The 18789-nt window shown below is 38.2% G+C and overlaps 1 protein-coding gene and 1 pseudogene across 2 annotated transcripts in view; both read right to left on the bottom strand.

Annotated features, from left to right (window-relative positions):
- Nrxn3 (neurexin 3) overlaps nucleotides 1–18789 on the bottom strand; it is a 1580164-nt gene that overhangs the window by 735704 nt on the left and 825671 nt on the right.
- Nucleotides 1–18789, bottom strand: part of LOC147822777 (WW domain-binding protein 2 pseudogene) — a 147032-nt pseudogene that overhangs the window by 79171 nt on the left and 49072 nt on the right. The window contains exon 1 of the transcript XR_015444951.1: nucleotides 1–18789. This exon is cut by the window's left edge and continues 79171 nt beyond it; it is cut by the window's right edge and continues 49072 nt beyond it. The product of XR_015444951.1 is annotated as a WW domain-binding protein 2 pseudogene (transcript).

The raw sequence follows: 18789 nt of genomic DNA, 5'->3' as shown, positions 1-18789 counted from the left end.
TAATTGTTTTTGTTTGGTTGATTGTTTTTGATTTTTTGAGTCTGGGTCTCCTTATATTCAGTTTGACCTCAAATTCACAATCATCCTGCTTCAGCCTTCTGAGTGCTTGGAGTATAGGCATGTGCTATTATTACAGACAGCTAAGTTAGGTAGAAATATTATAGGCCGTGAGATAGGGCTGGGCCTTTGAGAGAGTCAGTGCAAGAGAAGAAAACACATTACAACTGTGGTCAGAGGAGCATCAGCTCAGACTTCAAGATAAAGTCAAAATGACCAGGCCAGCATACTTCTCAAGGGATGAGATAAGTGGTAAGACGTGGTCTAATGAAGTCTAGAGAGACTTCAGTCACCTTTGTGGTGACCATGACCCTTAGACCCATCCCTTCCTGAAAAGTTCTTTGTTCTTTCCATGCACACTTGCTACGTGACTTGCTCCCCCATTGGATCAATGTTACCTAAGCTACAACACTTATAGTCCTATTGATTGATCATAGCTTCAACTCACGTTGTACCCACATGGTTGTGGTTTATAAAACTTCCCCTGAAAAGCGGGATCCTTGGCCACTCATTCGGAACCCCTCCTGCCTCTCAAGAGCTAAAATCTCTCCTCTCAATAAATATTTCCTACTCTTAAGTTCGTTGTTTCTTAGAATTCATTCTTTGATTTGGGGGAACATGAACTCGGAATATCTGACATCTAACAGGTTGGGAGTTATAATATTGCCCCTATATCATTTGGAGGTCTGATATGATTCCTATATCACTATCACTCCAGGCCACTACTGGTTTCAATGACACGGCTCCTGACTCCTTAGAAAAGTGTGGTTCGTCCATCATCTTTCTCAGTTATCCTCAGGGCTGTGACCTGGGATTCCATTTTTGGATTCTATTCTCTACCAAGGTTCCTAGACCACCAGGTTTTATGAAGAGGCACATTTATGGGGATTAACAGGCTAACACAGCATAAATTCACATGAAGTACAACACAAGCACTACTACAGCAGAGCAATGTTTTCTAATGTCCAAACACATCCCCAGTTATCAGTTTGTACTCTGGTTTATTTCCTGTGAACACCTAAGTCTTCTTTGGCCCTAGATTAGCCTGATGTTTTTATCTATCATTGCCACTTGTGCTTCACTTGATGGCTTGACACCATCTCTACAGCCTAATAATACCTCAGATAGAGAAAAAGGAAAAGTTGCATGCCAAATAAAATTTAGCTCCCTACTTAATAAAAATAAACCAGCACATGGATGCCAGTGCCCTACTCATTTGGGAAAAGTTTATTCATATCCATAACTTCAACAATCATGTCAATCATGTTGTGACTATTATAAGGCCACCTGACTGCCGTTGGGCCATAGTAAAAGTACATATTGTATGAAAAAGTATAACTAGTAATATGACATTAATTTCCAATTTTGTGTTTTCGTTTAGAAACTATGGAGATCTAGGAACACAAGACTAGCATAGTTACATAGCCATAATCTACTGAAACTAAATTGCAGTGATATCACTTGGAAGGGGAACTTGCTTTCTAGATTTTATAGACCTTACAGTTTCTGATTATATTATGCCTTATATACTTCACTTATTTATATTATTTATTTATTTTTTTTTTTTTTTTTTTTGGTACAGGGGATCGAACTCAGGTCCTTGCACTTGCGCAGCAGGAGGCGAAACCACTGAGCTAAATCCCCAGCCCTATATTACTTATTTATCCACTGTAGACATTTGATTTGATGGCCCTTGGTTTCACTGAAAACTCTTTAATATAGTTTTCCCATCCCATCTATTTTCTAATCTCTAGACTCATTGTTCTAAATATTCTCTGCATAGCTCCACCTAGATGTCCTCCAAACACCATAAAATATTTCCTCTAACCACTCTTCAGCCAGCTTCTACCATCTCAATTAATAACTTCCTTGAGCCCCAGGCATAATTACTTTCCATAGCTCTTTGTTCATACTAGTATGTATACTGTACTTCCTAAATTTTGGTTAGTTGTTAAGTATCCTGTATATTGTTAACCAGTCTGTAGTATATGCAAATCACTTTAAAAATGTGTCTTGAATTAAAATTAAATGCTGGGACACATTCAGTGATAGATGGTAAAGATATGTTGTTAATTTTTGGACAATCCTATTGTATGGAAGTTAAAATAAATTTTCCTATGACTTTCTCCCATTAGTCCTTACTATGCCCTCTACTAATACAGAGAATAAATTATCTCTGTCTTCCACATGACATGACTCCAAACACTGTTTTAATTGTTAGTAATCCCTATGTACTCCGCTTCTAGGTGTCTATCTGATCGAAGTATTTCATATATGAGCTCTTCTGTTTATTCCTGCTGCATGACATTAAGATCACCATCATTTGTCATCTAGGGAAACCTGCCAAACCTTCCCATTCCTCCTCCCATCAACATGGAAGTCAATGAATTTATATCATATTGCTGCTTAAAACATTTCTATTCCCAATTGCCATTAAGATACAAATTCTTTTAACATTCCAAGGCCCTTCATTATGTTCAATGCTCACCTCGCCGGCCCTGTGACTTACTACTCCATAAATTACACATCGTGCTGCAGTCACTTTAAATGATCTGCCAGTTCCTAAATTTGCCTGCTCTATCCCTAATTCACTGAATGTTGTTCACTGTACCTAGAATCATCTCAAACCCAATCCCTTTTTGCTACCTAAAGTCCATTTATGGAGAACCCAGTTATCATTTCCTTGGTAAGTATGATGGTCTTTATGGATATCCCCACACATCCTTTTATTTTTCTTACTGCAGTAATGATATATATAGATAGATAGATAGATAGATAGATAGATAGATAGATAGATATAGATATAGATATATGCTGACTGTTCTCTCTCTCCAACAAGAAATGTGATTTTTCGAGCCTGTCATATGGAAAGTGAGAAATGTGCATAGGTTGGATGCAGTCACCTTGCATGCTTTTCTATGCCCTGTCTTCATATGCCAATGTTTCTCTTAAAATATGTTATATAGATCCTAACATAAGCCCCTCCCAGATGAGTGGCCCTCTGTAGTATGTCACTTGCTCTAGTCACTACCAGGCCAAAATTGCTTTAAACTCCATTTCTTCATCTGTACAGCACAAATAATAATACCCTCCTGTAAACTGCTATGATGATTAAACAACATGCATTATCATGTGGCAACTTGCCCAATACCAGCAAACAGTAGATGTTCAATGAATAGCAACTATTATAATGGAATACAACATGACTACAATCCTCCTGTCTTGGAATCTCATTACAGGGTAGTCTTGTTATGAATAGAGAAGGTGAAAGGATCAAAACATTCTATTTTGGTGGAATGGAAACACAGAGGCAGCTAATACCAAGCTGTCTCTCTAGGTCCCGAAGGAATAGAAACAGAAGGAGCCCAGAGAAAGTCACAGTGGTAGGCAGAGGGTAGTGGCACACCACATGCTAATGCAAATGGGGCCACATAGGATTGCTTATGTGAAACTTCCACGCCTCACAAAGAAGCCACCACTGTATTTAACATACAACATCTACTTATGGGAACCTCATGGCTCACAAAAGGTAATCAAAGTCACATCTGTTTATATTTCAGGAAATACTATATTTTCTTCTCTACTTCCATAGCCTTCAGCTCACAGGACACTCTTTCAGAAAAGGACTATTATTATTGTGTTTGTAGTAGTTCAAAAGTTGCTGTCAGGTATCCATGGATAAGGAAATGAAGGAGACAAAAATCTGTCAAAACCCCCCGAGTACCCCACAGGACAAATAGGTATTGGCTAGTGGCACTGGCTCCACATTCAAGTGGTCAGAACAGATGTTCCATGTAAGGTACACAGAAACCACAGTCTGTCTTTGCTACTGGGGTTTGCTCTGTCAATGGCATTTTTTTTTTTTTTTGTACCGGGGATCAAACTTGGGTCCTTGCACTTGTGAGGCAGACGGCAGAACCACTGAGCTAAATCCCCAGCCCTCAATGGCATGTTTTGAGCAGAAGTCCTCTGGGTAGAGAAGGACTCCTTGCACAAAGAATGAATCCCTAAATGGTATGAATTTGTGTGAAAAGTTTTTGCTTAAGCCAAAATGCCTCTTGTATGAAGAGGAAGCTTTAAACACAATACGACGGGAGATTTTCTTCCAGGAAGCTCTTAAAATGTTATACCACACAGAGAACCTCACTATTCATTCAAGGCCAAGCTCCCTTCTTTCTTGCCTGGATGACTGTAAGAGTCCCCAGCTCTTATGTCCTAAAAACAAAAGTGAGCTTTTAAAATCAAAATTGAATTAGGTAGCTCTCATTTAAAAATTTGTCGGTAATTTTCTATTCTCATCTTGGTACATAAGACCCTGTATGACTGGCCTTTACCCCCACACCATTACAACCTCGCTTGTCTTTCAACTTCTACCATAACTGGTGGCCTTTTAGTTGTTTGAATTGTCCAAGCTTCTATTTATGTATTTTTCCTCTCACTCTCCCTTAGGACCACCATAAATGCTATTTTCTGTTGTAGAAATACTGTTAGGCTTCTGCTTTACCCCTAAAATAAAACACATATATTACACACACACACACACACACACACACACACACCCACTCATATGCAAAATCCATATACACACCCATTTTATCCAGGGACTTTCCAAGCTTTTGTGTTTTAGCTCTAATAACTTTCCCTTGAGAGTCACTTCCTAACTACTCAAGAGAATTCCTGTTTTTCCATGTATTATGATTTCATGTCTGGGGCCAGAAAGCCCTGGTTCAAATTCTGTCACTTCCTATCTCTGTGACCCTGAGCAAGTTACCTAAAGTCATTGCTACTCAGTTTCCTTATCTCTAAAAGAGGATACTAACAGCATATGCTTTATAAGCTTGTTGAAAGAATTAAATGAGTTAACACAGAAGAAGCATTAAAACTGCCCCTGATGTACTAAGTGCTGGGTAAATGCCTGGTGTTATTGTCAGTGAGTTTAGTGGCTTTGAGTTCTCAACCATGCCTAGATGTGACAATGTCACCTGCATAAGAGTAACATGCTTGTCTGTATTCATTCATAGATCTCCAGGGCCAGCACAGGAACAAGTGTACATGGTGGTGTCAAGATGAGTGTTACATAAATGAATGAATTAAATAATGATTGAAACATGAAAGAAAACGAACAGAATCATAGCACTTTCTGAAAGAGACAGATTCCTTATACCATCCCCACTTTCATTCACCACCTGGTACTCAATGGCCCCCTGGCTACTGTATGTCCTTGTTAGGCACACACAAGCATGCACACAACAGAAATGACATGAGGGATGAGCCAATGTGAGTATGAAAACGCTAAAAACATCAAAGATAGGGAATCTAAACCAGCAGCCTCGAATCCCTAATGGGCAAGTTAGGTTATATCTCCTTTTTTCCTAACAGTTTTTGCATCTAGATTAGGGGGTCAGTATTTACTTGGAATGATTACTCACAAGATGAAGGTCTGTGGAACGAAACTCAGGGAACACACACGCTTAACACCCGGTCCCCTGGCAGTGAGAAAGTTCCCAGAAGAAGAAACTGCTCATCTCTAAAACTAGGGGCACAGATGCTCAAGCTGGGCCTTTCGTCACAATCCACCCATCCGGATGAGGGCTTGGGCAGGATGTGGCCCACCATCTTGACAAGCCAAGAGTAAATCTGGGATAATTATGCCAAGGTTTGAAAGATGCAAATGAGATTCACAAGTCTCAGATATTCCAGAAAGCTGGCATGCAGAAAGATCAGTCTCAGTGCCTTGTAACAATGTGAATTATGATTTCCTGGCCTGAGGTTGACCTCACTTTTTCCCTAGAAATCATTTCCTGTCCCTAGTAAGGGCCTTAATTCCTTAGAAATGCTCCCCACGAATCTGAAGTTCCAACAGATGCATAAAATTGGATTTTGATGAGTTGCTTCCAAGTTTTTCATTATGCTTCAGAGCCATCATTACAACTAGGATGGGATAGGCATGCGGCAGCTCTGCCTATCTCTGTGTAAAGCAGATTTCTGCACACATAAAAAAACACTTTCATGCTTTTAGGAGGAATTAAAAATTAAGTAAATAAAAAATTGTGACTAAGCACAACTCAGAGAAAAACAATTTCTGAAAAAGAAACTTAGTTTCCTCCCCATCTACAAAAAAACAGTATGAATGCTAACTGTGCTTGCCTGATGCCAAATTGCCCATTGTAGTGAGGGGAAGTGGAAAAATGAGTCTTATGTCAAGTTCATAATCAGTCCTCTAGCACTGCCTTATATTCCGAGCAAGCATTCCATTCCCCTCTTCCATATGTTGTCACCTCCCCAGCAGGGTGTTGCCACCTCTTCTAATTCTGCCCTTTCTTGAGAATTACTGGTTCAGAATGTGTCAGGTCACACTGACCAGACAGACCTTGGAGAGAAGCCATTTCTTTCTAAAATCAGTTGGATGCCAACTCCATAAAAATGAAGGCACTCTATATCAAACCAGAGACGTAGCTCAGAAATAGCTAAGCATAAATGTTTCTCCCATGAAGTTTTATTTAGTGTAGACTGCTCAGTATCTATCCATTAAAGGTGGACTAGGCCAGGGATTTAGCTCAGTGGTTGCACCACCTGCTGCACAAGCGCAAGGACCCAAGTTCGATCCCCAGTGCCAAAAAAAAAAAGCTGGACTGAACAAATGCTAGTAGTCCTCAGAGCCAGTCTGTTGCAGTTCACACTCTTTATAACTGTGTGGCTACAGACATGTTCCTTTAAAACTGCCAGCTTCAGTTTCTTCACATGTAATAGATGATAATAATATATTTTTCCTGGGTTTTGAAAATGTCAAATGAGACAAACTATTCTGCATAGTGACAATTGCCCATTTAATGGGAATTGTTATTATGTACAGTGATTAATTGCTCAAACATTCTTATCATTCAGATATTTGTGCTTTTTCCAAAGGAAAGAAAGCTCTACCTTCCTCTCCTACAGAGAGGAAGCAGGGCTGTGAAACAGCCGTGGGAGGCAGCATCCTACAGTCTCATTTGGCTCTAATCATTGCAAGCTGAATGGTTTGAGGCAGGTATTTTAACCTCACTGTTTCCACATCCCCAGTAATAAAATGGGAACACCCATAGTATTTCCTTATAGATTGTTGAGAACATTAAAGAAATCAATTCATATAAACAATAAAAAGGATACTGGGCACAGGGTCTTCACTCTGTCGTTGTCAGCTGTCATTAGACATGGAAGAGAATTTTTATTATATTATTTATTTAAAGTCAGGTTGTCAAGACAACAACGCATCTAAATACTTCTGTCATGAAACTTCAGAGAGCCCAGTGAAGAAGGAAATATCTTCTGTGGATTTAGAACACAGAAAGTCCACAGTGCCAATGACTGAGGGCTAGGACTCAGGGGATCTGGGAGGGAACAAGGTATATGACCTTGGCAATTGGCTTTATTGATCTGGGTTTCAATGAAGTCAATGACAAAATCACTGAGCCACACATGGCCTTGAAATTCTATGAATGAATGCATAATATTCTTTTGTTGATACCCTTGCTTCCAGGCATGTGCTGTGTATTGCTTGTGTACTGCTTGTGTATGTGCTTGTGTATTACCATTCCTTCTGCTTCCTTCTCTCTCCAGATCCACGTGTCAAAGGCACCATGGTATGTTCTGTACATGTGCACTGAAGTTTCAGTTTAGTTTCGAACAGTGTGCTCTTGTCAATCTGGTGAAGGAATGAGGATGCATCAATTCATGGTTCATGTGTTTGCACTGACATTGATTTGACGTGTGACTACAAGATTATTTTAATTGGTGCCATCACCCCTCTCTTTCACAGGACATTACCATTTACAACGACGCTAATGAATTAGTTCATAATGTGCTTGGAAAAATCTAAATGAAGAGTTCAGCCAAGGTGGAAAGGACCATCGATTCCATTCTGTAACAAATAACTCAGGACAACACAGAGACAGGAAGGTCAAAGAGTAGAATCCTGTACGGAAATGGTATGTGCAAGAGATTCCCCCTGGTGATGCTTCATAATGGAATATTTTACCCACAGGGGATAGAGTAGGCTTTTGACAGATGGACATAAATAACTAAAGGACTTTTGCTTACTGTTATAGTATTTCTATTTCTCTTTTCCCAGATGATGGTCAACTGCAGACTAGAAATTATGATAGAGGGAAAGGAGTAGCAAACATTTTAAATGCATAGAGACTTTCTTAGAATGAAGAGTAATTAAGTTAAATTGTAGTACAATTTACACAAAGTGAAGCATGATTTTAAGTATACAATTGGATGAGTTTTATCACTATATCCCTGAAACCAGCACTTCTAACAGTGTACAGGATATTTCTACCATCCCAGAAAGCTCACTCAAGCCCCTTCTTGTCCAATATCCACACTTTGTAGATAATTCATATTCTGATTCCTAACACAGGTTAGTTTTGCCTGTTTTTGAAATTTATATAAATAAAATTATATAGTATGTGTTCTCTTGTCTCTCCTCCTCAATAAACTTGCTTTTTTGAGATGCATATTTGTTGTTGCATTTATCCAGAGTTAATTATTTTTACTGAGTATTGCTGTTCTACTGTATGAATATACCATATTTTGTTTACCCATTTTGTTCATCCATTCTTTTGTTCATGGGCACCTGTCTTCTTTACAGTTCAAGGCCACTGTAAATCCTTTTGGTAAATTGCTATATTCATTTCTTTCTTGGATAAAGGCCCAAAAGCAAACTTGCTGGGTTTTAGTTTAGATGTATGTTTCCCTATATCAGAAGTTACAAAACAATTTTCCAAAGTAGTTGTACCATTTTACACTCTCAAGTGCAAAGTAGTCTTAAAGTTCAAGGATTTTTGTTGTTTCAGTCTTTCTAATTTTAGACATTTTAGAGGATTTGAAATGATATCTCATACTGATTTTAAGATCTATTTCCTTGACTACTAAAGTCATGGAGCCTTTTTTTGTGATTCTATTAATTGTTAACCTACTTTCTTTTATGAAGTGTTTCAGTATGCTCATTTTTTATCATTTGTGTTTTTATTGTGGTAGATCTTTATACATTCTAAATAGAGGTCCATTTTTAGATTTGTCTTGAAAATATTTTTCTAATAGTCTAACTTGTCTTTTAGCTTTTGCAAAGATAACTTTTGATGAGCAGAAAATATTAATTTTGAACAAACCTAATCTACTGATTGATATTTTCTTTTATTCTGAGTGGTTTTGTATTCTTTCTAAAAAATCAGTGCCTACCTAAAGTTTCCAAAGGTATGTCCATACATTTTTAGAAGCTTTATAATTTTAGCTATTACATTTAGGTTTATGATCTATCTCAAATTAATTTTTGTCGTGACTATAACACAAAACATTTAACTTTTTCCAGATCTGATCTATTTCAAAGTAATCTAAGAGATTAGCTTCATAGAAACTGAAAGTAAGTGATGATGGTGATACTAGTGGAGCTTTTGGTTTACATTTTGTTTTGTCCTAGGAGGGAAACTTGATTGTTTTTGCTTCTTATTCTCTAAATGAAAGCGGATAAAATAAAATTCATATCTCCATAGTAGGAGCACTTACTAAGTGCGAGGAATTCTAAGTTTTACATGCAGTAACTCACTTAATCTTCAAAATCCAGAAAAACAGTGAGATTAAAGTAAATGTACTATTTAAAAAGTTCTCATACTCAAGCGTGAGGACTAAATCCAATGATAACTATGTGCTTCTAGTTTTCAGAATTTCATATTTCGTAGGCATAAAGGAAACTAGTTTTTCCCAAAACTAATTTGTGAGATTACAGCACTTTCGTGTAAATGTTGACAAGTACCATGTCCTGAGAAACACTGCATAGGTGGAGAAAGGAAACACAGGGAAAAAGAAAGCTCTGAAACACTAAAGAGTTCATGATCCACAATGTGGTAGAAAAATGAAGACCGTCAGTATCACCAGGGAGTTCGTAAAAAATGGAAACTCTTGGACCTATGGGTATAAGTTATTGGTAGGGCAGGTGCTTAGCATGTGTGAGGCTCTGGGTTCCATCCTCAGCAGTACAAACATTAATAAATAAATAAATAAATAAATAAATAAATAATACAAACTCTCAGCCCCCTCCCAAGGCCGAGTGGATCAGAAGTTGAGCAAGATCACTTGGTGATTTTGATTCATTAGGAACTTTGAGAAAAGCTTGTTAATAAGATGCACATTAAGTGGTAGTTACAGGTATAAAAGGTAAGAAAGGCACAGTCTTAGTCCACACATACTTCTTGTAGGAGGACCATTTAAAGGTCCTTAAAGCCTTTATGACTCTAGGCATCCACAAACATCTGCTCCCTATGGATCTGTGAGCTGGAGAGCTCTTCTTAGTTGTGAGATGACCCTGGACTGTCAGGCTAGACCACAAAGAGGACACTCATGAGCACCCTTTGTCCTAGGTGGTTTAGGGGAAGCCCTGTCTGGGGCTCTGAGTCACCTGCAGTCACTGCAGCTGCCCTCCGAGTCATTATGGTAGGGCTTGATTCATGGTGCTTGTGGGGATGCAGGCTTATTCTTTACGGCCCCATCAAGCTGTCGTACCTCTGGCAAACAGGACGGTGCAATGCCTGGGATTAGGATTGGCCCTCTCTCTTTATGGCCTGTTCCTGGTCATAAATTTGGAGCAGGAGGCAGAGTGATTGCAGGTTGTTGAAGAGCTGACTGGAGAGCAGGAGGAGGTGAAGAAGGAGGGCTGTGGGCAGCACCAGGAAAAGTAAACACTGAGCTGGTGCTCTCTCAAGGTCACTTTGTTTCTGCAGCATTTAAAAAAAAGGGAGAGAATTTTCTCATCATCTATTTTTCTGTGCCTTTACCGGCATGGATTTGATGAAGCTGAGGCCAAAAGAGTTGTCATTGTTTGTCTTCTTTTTAAAGATGCCATGATGTTTATGATGTGGCCTAAGCAATGAAGCATAAAATCAAAAGCTACTATAGGAGTTTCCTCATTGGTGCCAAGGCTGCAAATCAAGGAAATGCTTTGCAGTTCATCTGTTGGCGGTTCTGCAATAAAAGAAGTGGAAGATAAAACTAGGGATGGTCGTAGAAGAAGCAGGAAAAACTGATGTGCTGATTTGTTCAAAGATACTCTGCAGAACCAGAGAGCTCCTCAGGCCATATGGACGGTGTGTATGAGGTGGAGGGGGGCCCTTGTGAGTGGATAGAATATATCTGGAAGTAAAAAGTGTGAAAATATTTGGTTACAAAAAATTAAGCTCTGATTTAATAATAAACTGATTTTCAAAAACATTATCATCAATAATTGCAACAAGCATTTCTTCAGCATGCCACATGTGGCAGTCATTGTACTCTGAGCTTCTGCTATTCTGTCCAATTTAATCATTGCCACAACCACAGGAATGAGGTGCCGTTGTTACCCCCCTCACCCTGCAGGTGAAGACAAGGAAACTTGGAGCTGTACTGCCCTTTTCACTTGGCCAAGGTTACGCAGCTAGTTGATAGCAAATCTTTACCTCAAACTCAGAGGACTTCAACTCAAAAAAATATGTGTATGTAACTATTCCCCTCCTCACCTTCCCATTTCACATTTGGGGACTGCAAGCCATGAAAAGATTAAAATGTAATGTGTTTTTTCAAAAACAATCAGTGGTTGATGTTGGAAGTCTGTTTCCAAAGAAGACTTCACCTTACTGAGGATCATGAGGAGGAAGAAAAAAAAATCAGTGGTCTTATTTCAAAGAGAACAAAACTAATGTCAGTGGTTCCCTGCTGGCATGGTTGTTCCCTACAGGGGACATATGATAAGGTCTGAAGACATTTTTAGTTATCACAACTAGGAAAGGTGCTACTGGCATCTGGTGTATAGAGTACAGAGATGCTGCTAAGTATCCTACAATGCACAGGACAACCCCCTACAACAAAGAAACATCAAATCCAAATGCCAATGATGCTGAGGTTGAGAAATCCTGATATCAGGGAGCCATGCTATACTCAGGAAAGACTCGCACCTGGCACCTTCCGTTTTTTCTCAGGGATCCTCAATATCTTTTCCAACTATATGCTGTTTCCCATGAGACCAAGAAGGCCATTTAACTGATGATTTTCAGTAGTAGAAACCTGATGTGGCAGCCTGTATCCAACCAGAAACACTTACTGTCCACGCTGTGGCCCCTGTAGGAGAGAGCAGCCTGCTGTTCCTGTCCTGAATGAGCCCACCTGAGCCAAAGAGGGCAGAGAGAGGGCTGTTCCAGACTCCACATTCCAAGATGATAGAATCCAAGTGAACTGCACAAAGTCATTCGCCATATCTCTTTGACTTAACAGTCTTCAGAAATAAAAGATTTGAGGAAAATTGGGTGAGTGTTTAATTTTGAATCATCCAGTTTCTTTTCTAGCAGGAATGGTCACTAGGCCTAAAAGGATGGAGGCTCACAGTGCCAGCTGGCTTTACTCAAGCAGGTAGTCACCTTGCTAACAACCTCAATCCCACTCCACATCGACCTACACCCTCCAGGACTCATGACTCCTGTCATAGGCTTGCTTTGCTTGCAAATCTCCTGGCCATTCCCTGTATGTAAAACAGATTTTTGTCAAGAATTAGAAGCAAGCAGTGTTGATGGAAGCAAACTAATGAACCATAATGGTGCCAGTAAAAAGAACCCAGCGGACAGTAAATTGCAGGTGCTTATTAACCAATTCACTCGGTAGGCCTTTTGACAGAGTTTAATATTTGTATGAGAATTACCACCATTTCATTTTCTTTAATTTCTATTTCATAGACTGGTTGCTTGATTTAATACAGGATTATTCTTTTTTAAAATGAATTCTTGATTAACTTTTTTAAAGAGGTTCAAAAAAAAAAATGAAATGGCAGTTATTTGTGCCGTATGTTCTGAAGCCTTACTGGGCTGCTCACTGAGTGGAAATAAAAGATTTCTGACTTTGGCTAGTCATTGTACTGCAGTGATACAAGTAAGTAAAATCTTACCCAAAAAAATCCCTCTGCTGCATTTTGAATCCTTTCCCCTGCACTAGTTGTTCCCTTTCCAAGACAACAGGACAGACCATACCAATTTAGGAGAATCTGCAATAACCCAGATGGCAGAACTGAACTGTTAAAGTGAGCAATTTCAGCTATACCAGCACAATGGTACACTTGCCATCCCTTCTCTGTTCATATTTTCAAACCAACATTAAGAGTAAGAAAGAATGAAAAGGAATCTTTCTCAGAATTTCATCTTATATTTTAAAATTATTCCTTAATAATAGATAACTTTCAACCCACTTATTATATATGCATACTAATTGTTATGAAAGAATTGTAGTGGAAAATGCATTAGAAAATGGCTCTCCCAGGTCAGAGTAGTGTTTTAGAGTATGAGCTAAGAAATCAGAATAAAATTAAAATCCAGCTTCATCATTCATAAGCCAGGTGACCTTGGATCAGGTGCTTAGCTAGTTTTAGCCTCAGCTTATTCATCTCTAAAATGGAGATAATAGGAAAAGCATGAGTTAAATTTTTATCCAGTAAGTGTTACTGTGGGTGATAAAAGATTCTGGTATTTCAATGTTTTTCAGACCTTGCAACATAATCTCTTGAATCTGGCACAAGCTCTAGTGTTATTTACTGCTTAACAGAGAGAGTCCATCGGCCAAGCTTTAGAATTTTGCAGGTATCCTTTGAGAACCAATGGAATATACAGGGAACCATCTCTATTTAAGGAAGACTGACAGGCTCTCAACGCAATTGTTTTCATTTCAATGAAGTGGCCACATAGAAGGTTTTGTTAGACAAATGAGAAGCCTTGCTTCCCACTGGGAACTGCTCCCCCCCCCATTTAATTTCCTCTTGCTCTGCTGAACTCTTTCTCCACTTTGTTTTTCTCCCATGTTCACTTCCCTTTGCTTCCCCTTCCACATCATCTTTACCATTTTCTAGTTGCTCACTATTCAAATGTCACCTCCTCTCTCATTCTTCTCTTTAAGTAGTACTTGGTAAGTGATACCACAATTCACAGTGACAAGCCCTAAAACGTTAGGCGGACTGACTAACCCCAGAATCATTATTCAGTTTTAATTTATATAGATTTTTGTAATAGAATCACGACTTGGCGGTAGCACCTTTGCGTTGCAAAAGTGCCTAAATGCCTCACTCTTCTTTTCACATTATTTCTATTCTAATACTTCGTATGGCAACTTTCTGCTTAAACTTAATGTTCTAGAGAGAAGTGATCTTCATTTTCCTGACTGAAATCCTCAAGAAGAGGTTCAGTTCACATTCTAGTATCTTTATAATAATAAAAGTTTTAAAGATAAGGTTCCTGTGACAGGACAAATTGAACTTTTCAGTGTATTTCAGAACCTAAAGCTATGTTAAAACTAGAATTTATCTCCCCTAAGCTCAGGTCCAGCACATCATGAATATGCTATATTTACTCATAAAGTAGTCTAGTTTTTGCAAATGTGATTTTTCCATTCTAATTATGGTATTGTAATGGAGTTGCTTCTTGAGTTTAAATAACCCATTTGCAAATTTAGCAGGTTAAACTCAGCTACAATCACATGAATGGAAGTAGCTGCTAAAGTCCAGATTCTCTGACATACATTACTTGATAAAAATCTTTGAATCATGAGTTACTATTTTCAGTTAGCAACCAAAGAAACAGAGTCAGGGAGAAATAATGGTCCTAATGTGCATGTAATTTACAGTGCACTCAAAAAATATTGATTAAACACACAGTCCAAAATCTAAGCTACTAAGAAGAAAAGTCAAGACTTGAATTCTGGTCTGTTTACTGTGACATGATTGTCAGCCAATACATGTCTAACTTTGTGCACGTGTTCATATTATTCTAGCTCTAGGGGTGATTTTCCCACTATCTGTACACCAAATCCTACCAACCTCCAGTCTTTCCTATGTGGCCTTCTCCTATAACATTCTAATACCCTTTAGTGTTTCTTCATTCTTCATTCATCAATTTCTGTGTATCTGTGGCATTTTGCTAAAATGTTTGTTAGAACATTTAGCCAACATTTCCTAGAATTAGAATTATATGTTTTCTATTCTGTCTCTCCAGGAACATTTTTCACTCAGGTATTCATTCATTTGTGAAATAATTATTGGGGTCTAGTATGTACAGGATATTGTTGAGCAGAGGCATGAACAACTGAGCCAGGATTTATGCTTTTAGGAATCTTACATTTTGACTTTGGGGGTAGGAAGATGAAGGAAGCCAGATATTTAACAAGTCAATGAACAACCAAAATAATTATAAAACTAGGTCATTGCAGCAAAGGAAAGCAGAGAAATAAGGTGAAATGTAACTGTGATTAACAGAATACTTCGAAGGAGTAACATATGATTGAGAACTGAAGTAGAATAAAGATGCTATGAACAGAATATGGAAAAGTACATTAAGGGCAACCTGCATGTATCCCAGACTGGGACAGATGGTCAGAAAGACTGGTGGAGCCAGAGGGAAAGTAGTATGACCCAAAGCTAGAGAAGGAAGTGGACAGATGAATGAGTACCTACCACATAGCAACAGGGAAAATGGTGTGGCTGAGGCATGTATTTTGTGATAAAGGCCATCGTGGATGAAAGTCACTTTGTTCCTTACAAGATCTATGACCTTAGGCATGTTTCTTATTCTCTCTGATTCTTGATACCTACATATAAAGAAAAAATAGAGATAAAGGAAGAACTCAATGTAAGCACTTAGTAGTAACTGTTTTATTAGTCCCGTGTTAGAAACTGGTGGAACTATGAGGCCCATAAAACAGTTAGGGAGTCCATTAACATCGGAAAAGGGAAATTACCTAAAATGAGATCTGAGCAAATGGATTTTTTTCAGTAAGTGAGTATATTGTCTCTAGATGAAAAAGTGGATGAATATAAGATAAATGTTACCCTAAAGATCAATTCTAAGACAAGGACATCTCTGGATTCCATGAAGACGATTTCAAGTTTTGTGATTGTGCAGGGGTCTCTCCGAAGAATGTAGAGTTAGGTTGTGGCATTGTCACTCTATAGCACATTGACAAATGAGCATAACACTCCCAAATGCTGACTCTTGTAATTCTGCTTTTTTGTTTTGTTTTGTTTTCATTTCTAAAAGCAGAACACATTCAACAACAAATTTTTATCATTTTCTAAACCCAATTTCCTATCCTCCTCACATTCATTAAAGTGGGAACTCTAGATCTCTCACTCACTGAAATAAATAAATCAACACTTCATGTCAAACAAAGATGGATAATTTGCTTCAAGTTCAAGATAGAACCAGGCAGCAGAAGATCAGATAGCCAGGAATTCTGCTCACCAGTTAACATCAAGGGAGAGCTCTCCTTGGAATGGATTTTGATATGAATAGGGCTCCTTGCTACAAAGGAAAAGTGTAAAGCTCAAATGAATAGTTCCAATTTTGTAACACTATTGGAAGATGAAGCCATTCATTGTTGCCCCAAAATAAAATGAAAGTATGAGCAATCAACAGTAATTAGCTGGAAATAAGACCAGGAAGAAACCATGCTTATTGTGAGAAGTAAACTCAGAAATTAGGAGTGACTTTAAACGCAAAAAGGAAAAATCTACTACATATTTTGGTCCTAAAAGAAATTGGAACTCTATTATTTTTAATTGAATGGCCACATTCAAAAATAACAAAATTTTTCTTCATAACTAAAATATTACTCCATTTGATCTTTGATTTAATGACCCAACATACCTCCACTTTCACACAAAGTAAAAATCCTTTCCTTACTTTTATATTGTTTGTCTACTAAATTTTATCAGGGCAGAAGAAACTGTTTCTATGTTCTCTGTCTTTTCAGTACATAATTTTATGCTTTGCATCTCTGCTTGTTGACTCATGGGTGTGGAGGAAAAAAATATTCTCAACAGTTTTTTTTCCCAGATAAATACCCTATAAATTGCAAGCAATATTTCCTGTATTCAATGAAGATTCAACTCATTACATGTGAGAACAAGTCTAGTTTTACATGGTGGGATTCACTGACATTAGTAATTATATGGATTTACAAATATCCAATTTACAAATTGCCTTTCCAGAGTGCCTTAATTAACTTGTCCAGAGTTGGAATCCCCACGGTCTATGCAGTCAGCAGGATCATTAAACCCAATCATATTTTGAGCCTAACCTGATATTTTACTAGAGCCATTCAAATCAATTTACCCAACAGAGACATTTGTCCCTGGCCTGTCACCATGGCCCGTGCCAAGCGTCCTACACTTCTTTATCTTTTGGCAGGGCCATCATAAGCGAGCGACACAGAAGGTGATATATGAGAACTCAAATAAGTCATAAATCCCGCAGCCCTTCATCTCCTGTCAGACAGACTGAATTTACGCCCACTGGCCTTGGCAATGGCTCTTAGCTCAGCTCCAAGAAAGTCAACTTAAAATGACACACTCTTTTAGGAGTGAATCTCCTCTCAAAGTGGCACCTGGGAGAGGGAGAATATGGAAGAGAAAGGAGGAACCAAAGATATCAGGACCCTTTATTCTGTCGCACACACACCCCACAGGTAGAGGCCACTAACCCCTTTTACCTTTAGAATTAAAATATCTTTCTAAGACAAATTCATTCTTGCTTCACTCTAATTCTAATGTGGCCAGAAGGCATCCATTTTATTTGCTTCTAACAGGTCTAAGTGGCATAGAATTAAGAAGGTAAGAAGTAATGGTCACTTGATAAGTCGCTTTCACATGCCTCAATAACAGCTTCCTAAGTAACTCAGAGGCAGGAGCATTGAAATGTTCTCTAGACAATGCAATAGTGGTTGTAGGGGTCAGAATAATCTGCCTTTGTGTGCATTATGCATACATGCATGCAAACATGTGCTTTCTGTAACAGTTTTGGGGGAAAGCAATATATTCAACTGCTCAAATGATCCTCATCTTTGGGTGAAGCTTCCCCAGTAGCTTATTAGATCTCCTGGAAAGGAGTTTTACACATCTGTGGAATCTGACTCTGGATGAGGAAGCTAACACACTTCATTTTTCTCCTCTCAAAAACATACTTTTAACCCAAGTAAATTGTAAACAAATGTAATGTCACTCAACAAGAAATTGGGAATTTGGAATAAATCAAATGTATTGGAAGTTAAAGAAAAGCAGTTGAAAAAATGGCCAGCAATTGTTCAAGATACTTTTCAACGTTCTTATTCTCCTAAGAGAAGTGGAAATCTTGTCATTCACAATGTCTATTAAAATTAACCAACACAGTTTGACCTAGATCTCTCTCCATTTCCATTCTCTGTGATAGTCAACAATGCCATAAAATAGTATCCGCACCTTTTCCCAAATATCTCATCATCTAGCCTTGTTAGTAAACATCTTGAACACTGCATTTACTTCAAAGTCACCAAGAAAGCCAAGTCCCTTTGGGACCATCATTATAATAAACCACAAACTGCTGCCAATTTGTCTGTCCTTATCTAAAGGAACTTCCTTTAAAAAAGACTCAAAAGAACACAACGTAACAAAATGATGATAAAGCAATTTAAGTTTTGGTTTCTGTTCAGTATAGTGACTTTCACTTTTGTTGTTTTGTCTTTGTCATTGTACAGGTCACCACCACCATTGGGAAGTATCTGTCATGACCTCCTTTTACTTTGAGAAATTTTCTCCTTTCCAGAAAAAAAACCATCCGAACAAGATCATATTAAATTTAAAAAAATCAATAGATCATGGTGCTTCTTCATAGAAGAGAGAATATTTGGTGCTTTGGAATTCTGTTATAAGAAGTTGGAAGT

This window comes from Heterocephalus glaber, unplaced genomic scaffold (assembly GCF_053883595.1).
Source record: "Heterocephalus glaber isolate CG9 unplaced genomic scaffold, H.glaber_assembly_v1.0 deba00001608, whole genome shotgun sequence".
Lineage (NCBI taxonomy): Eukaryota > Metazoa > Chordata > Mammalia > Rodentia > Bathyergidae > Heterocephalus > Heterocephalus glaber.
The sequence above is the reverse complement of the archived record's forward strand: the minus strand, read 5'-3'. Positions and strand labels throughout refer to the sequence as shown.